At 41.5% G+C, this 12,351-nt stretch overlaps 1 protein-coding gene across 2 annotated transcripts in view; it reads right to left on the bottom strand.

Annotated features, from left to right (window-relative positions):
• The window catches only part of LAMP1 (lysosomal associated membrane protein 1), a 28,017-nt gene that overhangs the window by 4,398 nt on the left and 11,268 nt on the right, over positions 1–12,351 (bottom strand). The window lies entirely within an intron of this gene.

Raw genomic sequence — 12,351 nt, 5'->3', positions numbered from 1 at the left:
TCAGACCATCACAAACCTAGTGCCATCAGCATGGAGCTCATGGGAGAGCAGCAGAGGAGGCCCTTGGAAGGACGGATGGTAGATGGCCTCTGCAGGCTGAGACTGGAGCTGAGATTCAGCTGCACTGGGTCAGTCAGCTGCTGTGGGGTTTTATTTGAGGCAGGGTGTTGAGGGCACCAGCAGGCATTATCATGTAGGTAGAAGGCCCAGTAAGTGTGGGAGCAAAAATCCCAAAAAAGGAGACAACAATCCAGGGCCTGAGGGACACTGGAGTGCAGACAGGCCACAGCAGAGGAACTCAAGGTTGACCAAGACAGGTCCGATTTGGGTGGGGGGACGGTCTACAGGAAGAGGCCACATCGTTCCCCTAGAAGACATGCTGAGGAGTTTGACTCACCGTGACTGTTTATAATAAAAATTTATATTCAAAATCACAGCAGATGGAACACAAAGTAGAATAACTGAAAATTTTCTACAGGAATAGACAGGCAAGACAGGTGCCTTCTGTGAAGATTATAGATTACTTAACGTTTTAAAGCACCACAATATGCAGCACTTTTAGGATACCACCAACCCCACAATTAGATTCTTCCTTTTACCACCCTGTTTCTGTGCACTACCAAGAAGTTTAAAATAATATTCATACAATTTCCATACAATTCCAACCCTTCCCACAGCTTTGCTAGGCTGAGCCAAGGGAAACTGGCTCAAGCATCCAGTGTAGAGAGCCAGCCGGGAGTCTGTGTAACCGGACTCAACAATTTCCACTTACTCTAGGCTAATGAAACCTCAACTGTAACTCTTTTTCAGTTGCTGATTCTGCCTCCACATCCCATCCACTTGGAGGAAGGAGAGATTAGGAAATTTCACCCCACAAAACTGTGGGGGAATTTCAACACACTTTCTGGTAAGTTCAATTCACCCAGGATGCATTCACACAATGTACTCTTAGAGTAAAATGCCTTTCTAGAGGATAAAGATGGAAGGAAAATGCCCTCAGAAATGGATTTAACCTTGGGCCAATGATGACAGGGCAGAGATGACACTGATGACAATGATGACACTGTCAAAGATGTTCCAACCAAGGGTATGCCAGCCAACGTGTCTGCTTCTTACCCTAAGCTAAGCTACAGGCTGTTTTAGTTGCACTTTTAAAAACAGCTTCATCATCTCCTTAAAAATTGTTATAGAACAAAACATAATCACATCAAAACAAAAAAGAGAACAGGCCAATGCCCAAATTCTGGTCTAGATGGTCACAGAACACACATAGGGGAAAGTAACCTATACTAATTTGACAATCAGTCCATTGTTTTCATAAAGTGGGTTACAAAATATCAACTTGGAAACATGAAGAACACCATTAGGTCTAATCCCTAGTCAGAAAAATTCAGGACTTTAGAAATCAGTATGGATAAAATGCCCTCTTCCTTCTATCTGAATTATAAATGCAAAGTCCACTCTCTAACCAAATACCAAAGTTCACAATCCACAAGGAGATTATCACAAATAAAATGCACTTAAGTATATTCAGTGCCACCTGTGGGAAAACTTCTGGAAAGACTAGGGGATCCAGAGGTAAAAGATAGGAGAGGAAGGTGCAGGGCTGTGCATTCTTCTAGATGCTCTTCTCTCGATTTTCTAAAGCATATATGCCTTGAAGGCCCCAAATGATCTCCAGGCAGCAGCAGATATTCAAATAAACCTGCCTGTTGCAACTAAGTCTCAAATGGAAAAGATGTCTTGGCATCGCTTTCTTAAATTTAAGCTAGACTAGGGGTAAGACTCTGGTTCCTAAGGAATGAATATTGCCACATTGAGTAGGAAGTGAAATTTATTAACTATATTTAAACGTTGTTTCTATTCTGAACTTCTATGAGAGTCGACAAGTACCCATGTATCAAATCTTAAAGATAAAAAGATGAATAAAGCCAAATCCTCTGGTGAGCCATTAAAATCAGATGCCTCCAAGGGCCTCACCCCAAACCCACTAACCCAGTGTGGGCCCAGGCCTGAAAATCCAATTCTGATGAAAGAGAGTGAGATTCATTCACCTGGTTTTCTCCAGCCTCCAGGCAGAGCTATACTCATTCCATTCCAAAATGATAATCATCTACCCTACTTTTACAGACCTTTGGGAAAGAAGATACCTGGTTTTCTTCAGAACTTATCCTAATCAACAAAACAGAGAGGAAAGTTAGTGCAGCTTTGGCTTGTTATTTATTTTCTTTCAAAATAAAATCTCTTTAAGTATGTGAGTGTTTTTAGCTAAGACAACACATATGCAAAGGTAAAATGAACACGGACTTTCTGGTCAAAGCGACTGCCCCACTACCGTTAAGTAAGGCCACAGAAGCCTACTCTAACATCCTGAACTACAGTTTATCAAAAACTTTAGCGTGATATGCCAAGGTTGCAGGTTCGAACCTGGGATAGGGCACATACAAGAATCAATTATGAATGCATAAATGGGTGGAACAACAAATTGATGTTTCTCTCTCTCTAAAAAAACAAAACAAAAAAACTAAACATGTTTTTATGACCAGCTTTAAATTGAGATGACAAAAAATAATATTTAAAAAGTACCTAAGAATCAAAGGAATAAAATCAGCACAAAAGGAGACTTTTAAAAAAAGAGAGAAAAGAAATGGCTCAATTTTAATAGAAATCAAGTATTTTTAAGCAGTTTATGCTGTTATGGTAATATGTAAGATCGGTTATGCCAAATCTCCTACTTCTAGGGAAAATGCTAGTCCCTTTAACTGCAAAATAATATTAATACCAACCATTATAAAAAAAAAAGACACCAAGATTAGATAAAATGTGATGTAATGACATGACAGCTGGCTAGGCTACCAAAGATCACACTCTGAGTCAGGTTCATGACAAACTAAGTAACCTTGGAACATGGTAGCATTTGGGCTTTAAAAACAATTCAGATAGAAAAAAGATGGTGGCAGGCAGGACCAGAGGGAGGGTGAGTGCATGAGAGAGTGAGCTAGTGTGTGAGAGAGTATGAGTAGACGTGAAGGTGGATGACCAAACCCGAGCAGTGCAGAGACGCGGAGCAGACGGTTCCTGTGCTGTGGACAGGAGCAGCCGGCTACTATGGTAAGTGGCTCTTCAGGGTGCTTCTCCCTGGGCAGTGGGGAGGTCCCACCATTTTGGAAGATCCCGGGTCTTCCCTGGGAGGAGGCAGTGGGAGTGGCTAGAGCCCAGCAATGTGAGCCCACCAGCGCACCTGGCACCATCAGACCAGTGGACACACTGTGTCAAAACAGACCAGTGCATAGTAGTGGAGCTGTCAAGGTGCCGGTTGCAGAAATTGCAAACGGCCGGGAGCCCAGCATCATCCCCCACAGTAGCAGCCCGATCAGAGTCAAGATATACCCCCAGCAACAGAGGCTGGGGAGCAGACATCCATCCCCAGGCAACAGAAGCACAGACCAGCAGCAGAGAACCATCCCCAAAAACTACAGCAAAGGCTGAGCAGGAGCTGAACCCCACTGGGCAGCAGCACCCCCCAACCACCAGCAACGGGACCTGGGGCTCCATCGGGGCCTGTGCAACACTGCTGCCTACAAGAGCAGTGGGAAGCCAGAGATCTAGAGGGACCTGTGTGACCCAGAGGCCCACAAGAGTGGTGTGGAGCCAGGGATCCGGAGGGACCTGTGTGACCCAGCCACCCAAGGTGTAAGCAAGGAGTATGGCTCCAGCAGAGCCTGAGAAATATAGCTATAGGTGGCACCAGAGACCAGCAGGAACACAGCTTCAGAGGGGCCCATGCAATCCAGCAGCAGCACCTACCAGGACACACCAATACCAGCCCCCAGTAGTCAATCCTCCAGGATCCACGGCAGGCAAGAGGCGACATGCAACAGAATAGTTTGGGAGGCACAGTAGCCTTATTTGATATACACTGAGCTGCCTACACACCCAAACATCCCTCACTGGATATAGAGCTACCAGACGGCTATAATGGGGAGACAAAGAAACAATACCCAAAGGAAAGAAAAAGAGGAATCACTGGAAAAGGAACGACAGGAAATGGAAAAAAGCAACTTGTCAGATAAAGAATTCAAAGCAATGATTTTAAGGGTGCTCAAATAATTTGGTGAGAACTACAAGCAACTTAATAAGAATTATGAAGAGCTCATTGGAAACTACTTCAGCTTAAAAAAAAGAGGTAGAAGCTACACATAAAGAGGTAAAAGTTATGCATAAAAATCAAGAGGAAATAAAGAATGACATAGCTGTAATGAAAAATACCTTAGAAGGGTTCAATAGTAGATTAAAAGACCCTGAAGACCGAATCAGCGACTTAGAAGACAAGGTAGGAAAAAACACCCAAATAGAGCAGCAAATGGAAAAAAAAGTTTAAAAAGCAGGAGGAGAGTTTAAGGGAGCTGTGGGGCAATACAAAATGTAACAACATTCGCATTACAGGGGTACCAAAAGGAGAAGAATCAAAGAAAGGAATAGAGAACCTGTTTAAAGAAATAATGACAGAAAACTTCCCTAAACTGGTAAAGGAAAAAGTCACACAAGTCCAGAAAACACAGAGAGTCCCAAGCAAGATGAACCCCAGAAGACCCACAGCTGGACACATCATAATAAAAATGGCAAACATTAAAGACAAAGAAAGAATCTTAAAGGAAGCAAGAGAGAGACAGAAAGTTACCTACAAGGGGGCTCCCATTAGACTGTCAGCTGATTTCTCAATAGAAATGCTGCAGGCCAGAAGGGAGTGGTATGAAGTATACAAAGTAAGGCAAGGGTCTGAATCCAAGACTACTACTCTATCCAGCAAGGCTATCATTCAAAATTGAAGAAGAAAAAAGCTAAAGGAATTTACCACCACCAAACCAGCACTGCAAGAAATGCTGAAGGGACTGTTGTAAGAAGAAAAAGAAATGGGGGGTGGGGGACGGCACAGGCATAAAATTAAAATGGCAACTAATAACTATCTATCAATAATTACCTTAAATGTAGATGGTTTAAATGCTCCAATCAAAAGACATTGGGTAGATGATTGGATAAGAAAACATGACCCGCCTTGGCCGGTTTGGCTCAGCGATTAGAGCGTCGGCCTGCGGTCCCGAGAGACCCGGGTTCGGTTCCCACTAAGGGCATGTACCTCGGTTGCAGTTTGTCCCCGGCCCTGGTTGGTCGTGCGGTTGGCAGCCACTCGATGTGTCCCTTTCACATCGATGTTTCTCTCTTCCTCTCTCCCCCTCCCACTCTACCTGAACAAAAAATAGAAAAATGTCCTCAGGTAAGGATAAAAAAAAAAAAAAAAAAAAAGAAAACATGACCCATATATATGCAGTCTACAAGAGACACACCTCACAACAAGACTCACATAGGATGAAAGTGAAGGGATGGAAAAAAATTTTCCAAGCAAATGGAAATGAAAAAAAAGTTGGTGTAGCAATACTCATACCTGACAAGATAAACTTCAAAATGAGGGCCATAATAAGAGACAGAGAAAGTCACTACATAATATTAAAAGGATCAATCTAAGAAGAGGATATAATCTTGGTAAACATATACGCACCAAATACGGGAGTACCAAAATATATTAAAAAATTTCTAGAGGACTTCAAGGAAGAGATCAACAGTAATATGATAATAGTGGGTGACTTGAACATGCCACTGACACCACTGGATAGATCTTCTAGACAAAAAATTAATAAGGACACAGAGTACTTACAAGACGAATTAGATCAGTTGGATTTCATTGATATTTACAGAACATTTCACCCCAAAGCTGCAGAATATACATTCTTTTCAAGTGTACATGAGATTCTCAAAGATAAACCACATGTTAGGACATAAAGCAAGTCTCTAAAATTCAATAAGACTGAAATCATATCAAGCATCTTCTCAGATCACAGTGGCATGAAACTAGAACTCAGTTACAATAAAAACACACAAAAACATTTAAACACTTAGAGGTTAAATAGCATGTTATTAAACAACAAATGGGTCACTAACGAGATCAAGGAAGAAATTAAAAACTTCCTGGAAACCAAAGAAAACGAACACACAACAACACAAAATCTATGGGACACAGCAAAAGCAGTCCTGAGAGGGAAGTTCATAGCACTACAGGCCTACCTCAAAGAAAAAGAAAAATTCCTAACTGACTTTCTAACCCTACAACTTAAAGAACTAAAAAGTAAACAAAAAGAAGAACCCAGAGCTAGTAGGAGGAAGGAAATAGTAAAGGTCAGAGCAGAAATAAACAACATAGAGAACAATAAACAATTCAAAAGATCAAAGAAACAAAAAGCTGGTTCTTTGAAAAGATAAACAAGATAGATGGACCTTTAGCCAGACTCGCCAAGAAACAGAGAAACCAAATAAACAAAATCAGAAACAAAACAGAAGTAACAACTGACACCACAGAAATACAAAGGATCATCAAAACATACTATGAACAATTATACCCGACAAGTTGGACAATCTAGGAGAAATGGACAAATTTCTAGAAACACACAGCCTCCCAAAACTGAACCAGGAAGAAACAGAAAACTTGAACAGACCAATAACAACAAAGGAAATTGAAGATGTAATTAAGAAACTCCCACCAAACAAAAGCCCAGGCCCGGATGGCTTCAGGGGAAGTTTAACTGAACATTCAAAGAGGATCTAATACCCTTCTCCTCAAACTATTTCAAAAAATCCAAGATGCAACACTTCCAAACTCATTTTATGAGGCCAGCATAATCCTAATTCCAAAACCGGATACAGACGCTACAAAAAAAAAAAAAAAAAACTACAGGCCAATATTCCTGATGAACACAGATGCCAAAATCCTTAACAAAATATTAGCAAATCAGATCCAACAATACATCAAAAAAATTATTCATCATGACCAAGTGGGATTCATCCCAGGGATGCAAGGATGGTACAATATTTGCAAATCAATAAATGTGATACACCACATAAACAAAATGAAAGATAAAAATCATATGATCATATCAATAGACGCTGAAAAAGCATTCGACAAAATCCAGCACCCATTTCTGATAAAAATGCTCAGCAATCTGGGAATAGAGGGATCATATCTCGACATAATAAAGGCTATATATGAAAGACCTACAGCCAACATCATACTCAATGGGCAAAAACTAAAAGCATTTCCCTTAAGAACAGGAACAAGACAGGGATGCCCACTTTCCCCACTCTTATTCAACATAATACTGGAAGTCTTAGCCACAGCAATTAGACATGAATAAAAAATAAAAGAAATCCAAATTGGAAAGGAGGAAGTGAAACTGTCATTATTTGCAGATGATGTGATACTGTACACAGAAAACCCCAAATACTCCATAAAAAAAATCTACTAAAGTTAATAAATAAATTTGGCAAGTAGGAGGATACAAAATTAACGTCAAGAAATCGACGGCATTCTTATACACCAATGATGAACTACCCAAAGCAATCTATAGATTCAATGCAATCCCAATCAAAATACCAACGACATATTTCACAGAACTAAAACAAACACTCCAAAAGCTTATATGGAGCCAAAAAAGACCCTGAAAAGCCATAGCAATCTTGAAAAAAAAAAAAAGAACAAAGTAGGGATTACATGACCAGATTATCAGGTTATACTACAAAGCCACTGTAATCAAAACAGCCTGGTACTGGCACAAGAACAGACAGATAGATCAATGGAAGAGAACAGAGAACCCAGAAATTGACCCAAGACAATATGCCCAATTAATATTTGACAAAAGTGGCGAGAACATACAGTGGAGTCAAGACAGTCTCTTCAATAAATAGTGTTGGGAAAATTGGACAGCTATTTGCAAAAAACTGAAGCTAGACCACCAACTTACACCATACACAAGAATAAATTCAAATGGATAAAATACTTAAATGTGACTCGTGAATCCATAAAAATTCTAGAAGAAAATGTAGGCAACAAAATTTCAGACATCATATGCAACAGAATTTTCACTAATACCACACCTAAGGCAAGAGAAAACAAAGGAAAAAAATGAACACATGGGACTACATCAAAAATCTTCTGTACAGCAAAAGAAACAATCATCAAAATGGAAAGGGAACCCACCATATGGGAGACCATAATTGCCAATGAGGCATCAGATAAGGGATTAATTTCCAAAATATATAGAGTACTCATACAATTCAACAAAAGAAAGACAAAGAACCCAATTAAAAAATGGGTAGAGGCCCTAAATAGACATCTCTCCAAACAGGACATACAAATGGCCAAGAGACATATGAAAAAATGCTCAACATCACTAATCATCAGAGAGATGCAAATTAAAATAACTGTGAGGTATCACTTCACACCTGTCAGAATGGCCGCCATCAACAAATCATCAAACAATAAGTGTTGGCGAGGGTGTGGAGAAAAGGAGACTCTAGTACACTGCTGGTGGGACTGCAGACTGGTGCAGCCACTATGGAAAACACTATGGTGTTACCTCAAAAAGTTAAAAATTGAACTGCCATTTGACCCAGTGATCTCACTTCTAGGAATATACCCTAAGAAGCCTGAAAACACCAATCAGAAAGAATATATGTTGATAGCAGCACTATTTACAATAGCTAAGATCTGGAAACAACCCAAGGGTTCATCAGTAAATGAGTGGATAAAAAAGCTTTGGTACACGCACACAGTGGAATACTGTGCAGCTGTTAAGAAAGATTGATCTCGCCCTGGCCGGTTTGGCTCAGCGGTTAAAGCATCGGCCTGCGGTCCTGAGAGACCCGGGTTCGGTTCCCGCTAGGGGCATGTACCTCGGTTGCAGTTTGTCCCCGGCTCTGGTCAGTCGTGCGGGTGGCAGCCACTCGATGTGTTCCTTTCACATCGATGTCTCTCTCTCTCTCTCTGGTTCTCTCTCTCCCTCCCATTCTACCTGAACAAAAGATGGAAAAATGTCCTCAGGTGAGGATTTAAAAAAAAAAAAAAAAAAAAAAAAAAAAGAAAGATTGATCTCTTATCCTTTGAGATGACACGGAGGGACCTGGAGAGTATTATGCTAAGTGAAAATAAGCCAAGCAGAGAAAGACAAATATCACATAATCTCACTTATTTGTGGAATATAATGAACAAAACAAACCGATGAACAAAATGACCCAGAGACATAGAGGTAGGGTACTGACTGACAAACTCCAGAAGAGGGGTTGTTGGGGAGGAAAGATAATCCACAAAACTTATATGCATGCATGCATACCAATGGACATAGACAACAAAGCTGGGGAAGGGGCGGGGAGGGGGGATGGAGAAGAGAGTGTCAATGGGGGAAAAAGGAGAAACATCTGTAACAAAAACAAATTAATAAAAAAAAAAAACACAATTCAGATCAACTTCACAAGGTATATAAAACATCTTACTACTATGTTGTAGACCTGAAGCTAGTATAATATTGTATGTCAAGTCTAATTGGAAAAATAAATCTAAGAAAAAAGATTCATCACATTATCAATTACTATATTGTTATACAGTGTAGACACTTCCTTATGGAGCATCAGCTCACATTTGAGATCCAGAGGCCTCAACTTCTCCACATCTAGCATCTCCACTCTGAGCAGCTACCCGCTGGTCCTAAGACCAAGGCCACTGGGGGTCCAAACCCCACAGAACAGTGGGTGAAGCAAGAAGTCATGGCTGTAAGAGGTGGGTTAGGAGCAGCTCTCAAGTGAAGCAGCATAAGTGTGAGCAAAGAAGCCTTAAAAAGGGCTCCTAACAAGTCACGGTGTTTTGTTTTGTTTTTGCTGACTTCCTGTTTCTTAGCACTAGACTGATAAGGGATCGCTTGCAGAAGATGTGATACGATAATGAGAGGACTTCCACAAGCCCCATGGGGACACCTTCATTTCCAGTGAAGAGTATGCAGGTGTACCCGTGACTTCACCCATGCTTCTTTTTTTTTTTTTTTTTTTTAATCCTCATCCGAGGACATTTTTCCATTTTTTGTACAGACAGAGTAGGAGGGAGAGAGAGGAAGAGAGAGAGAGGGAAACATCGATGTGAAAGGGACACATCGAGTGGCTGCCACCCGCACGACCAACCAGGGCCGGGGACAAACTGCAACCGAGGTACGTGCCCTTAGCGGGAACCGAACCCGGGTCTTTACGGACCGCAGGCCGACGCTCTAACCGCTGAGCCAAACCGGCCAGGGCTCACCCATGCTTCTTAACCTTCCTTTTCCCAGTAGAATTTACTAAGAGAATGCTCTAGTATCATTGAAAAAGTAAGATTTCCCTTCTAAATTACATATCGGCACAGGTGGATTTAACAAAATTGAATCAAGCTTTGATGAAGATAACCATAAAACATGGGAAGGTGTGTAGGGTGTCTTAGACTTGTCCCACAAGTGAGAGTGAGCTCAGTAACCTCACTTCTGACCAACAAACTGATGAAACAGTGGGTAGCACCCATGAGCTTGAAATAACCAAGGACCTATGTTGGATGGCCAAGCCCCAGGTAACCCTATGTAGGACACGAGCATGCCTCTGGGGAAAGGGATATTGGCTGGGGTTCAGGCGTCAGGACAGCCTCACATTTATACCTTTTCCACTTGGAATCATATGCATACGTCCTCCATGAGAATAGTAATTAAAATGCAGAATGTTGACAGTGGGGAGAATGTCCATGTGTGGGGATGGGGGGTCTGTGGGAAATCTCTGAACTTTCCATTCAATCAAAAAAAAAAAAGTTTTTATTGATTTTAGAGAGAGAGGAAGGGTGGAGAGAGAGAAACACTGATGTGAGAGAACAGAAACTGCTGCCTCCTGCAGATCCCCTCCTGGGGATCAAGCCCACAACCCAGGAATGTGCCCTGTCTGGGAATCAAACGGGCAACCTTTTGGTACATGGGATGACACAATCAAGCCACACCAGCCACGGCTCCATTCAATTTTGTTTTGAACGTAAAAATGTTCTAAAAAAATAAAGTATGTTTATACAACAAAGCAGTTAATTAACCTAAAAACAAAATTAATCTCTCTACTGTCACATCTGTTCTTACACTAGAAATGGTAGGAGCCCTGCGAACGCCAGAGGCATGGCACCTCACTTCAAAGCACTGCACTGGGGCGCCCAGATAGCGGAGGCCCAGTCATCTCTTTGTTCAGAAGCTTTTGAAGCTAAAGAAAACAAGATGTAAAGGTGAAGAGCTGTGTCTACGACACATTCCGGTCCAGGTATAGTGAAGTGACTACACAGACAGTAAGCCAGAGATGCTGTCATTTCCTAAGACCTTCTGACAATTTTTGGTTTTCCCTTTTTCTGCTCAAGACTTGAGCCAGAAGACTGATGAAACCCAGCTGTGTTCAGCTAGCTATGAAACCTAGGTAGTTGGGAGATTTATAATTGTGAACACAAATAACTTCAAGTATTTAGCTTGTTGATCTAACCCCCACTGGGATAGCCACTGTCTGACGAAAGTTCATATGCCTGAGGAGGTATATGTTAGTGTGCACACACCTGGACCTGCTGCCTTCAAGTACTGCTCACCCCAACCGGAGAGGAAAAGTCCTCGAATTCCATCAGCTCTTCTTGGTGAAGATTCATGCTTACCGAGCCCTCCAGGCCCAGTCTGAGAAGAGGCTGCACGGTGGAAAAGTCAAGCCTATTTCTTTCAGAATCTCCAGCTGCTCCAGCTCATACTGATCTCTACCTTTAAGCCCTGCACAATTGCTAGTAGTTTATTTCTCCCGGTTACACTTGGTTTCTTTTAGTCCTAGCTGTCACTAAAATTCTTCCCATTAGGTCAGGGGTCAGCTAATTTTCTCTATAATGGGAAGATACCAAACATTTTAGACTTCGTGGCTGTGGGATGTCTGTTCCAACTCAACTCTGCCACCATGAACATGAAAGCAGCTACATAAATAGGTGAGTGAATGATCATGGCTATGTTCCAATAACATTTTAGTTTATGGGCATTGAATGCTGAACTCCAAAGAATTTTCATGTGTCATGAAATATTCTTTTGATTTATTTTAACCTTAAATTTGTAAGCATACAAACTATTCTTAGCTTACTGGCTATAGAGAAACCAGAGGCAGGTTGGACCAGGCCTGAAGGCCAGTTTGCCAGCCTGCTGCAAGCACCCATGTCTCTGAGGACTATAACAAGCTGCACACAAAAGGGCTGATCAGTTTATTCTGCTGATCAGCTCTGGTGATGGCGCAAATTAACCACTCTCCAACAGTCACTCAGCCTTCAAGGAGGACTACTGGGAAACAAAGCAAATCCAAGTTCCCACAGTAGAGGAAGGTCTAAAGACTAGGAGGGGTTGGGGGACTGGGAAAAAAAGGTGAAAGGATTAAGCAAAAACAAAAACCTCACACACAAACAATATA

Source organism: Molossus molossus, unplaced genomic scaffold, assembly GCF_014108415.1.
Source record: "Molossus molossus isolate mMolMol1 unplaced genomic scaffold, mMolMol1.p scaffold_m16_p_9, whole genome shotgun sequence".
NCBI lineage: Eukaryota > Metazoa > Chordata > Mammalia > Chiroptera > Molossidae > Molossus > Molossus molossus.
This window is presented reverse-complemented; position numbering and strand designations above follow the sequence as displayed.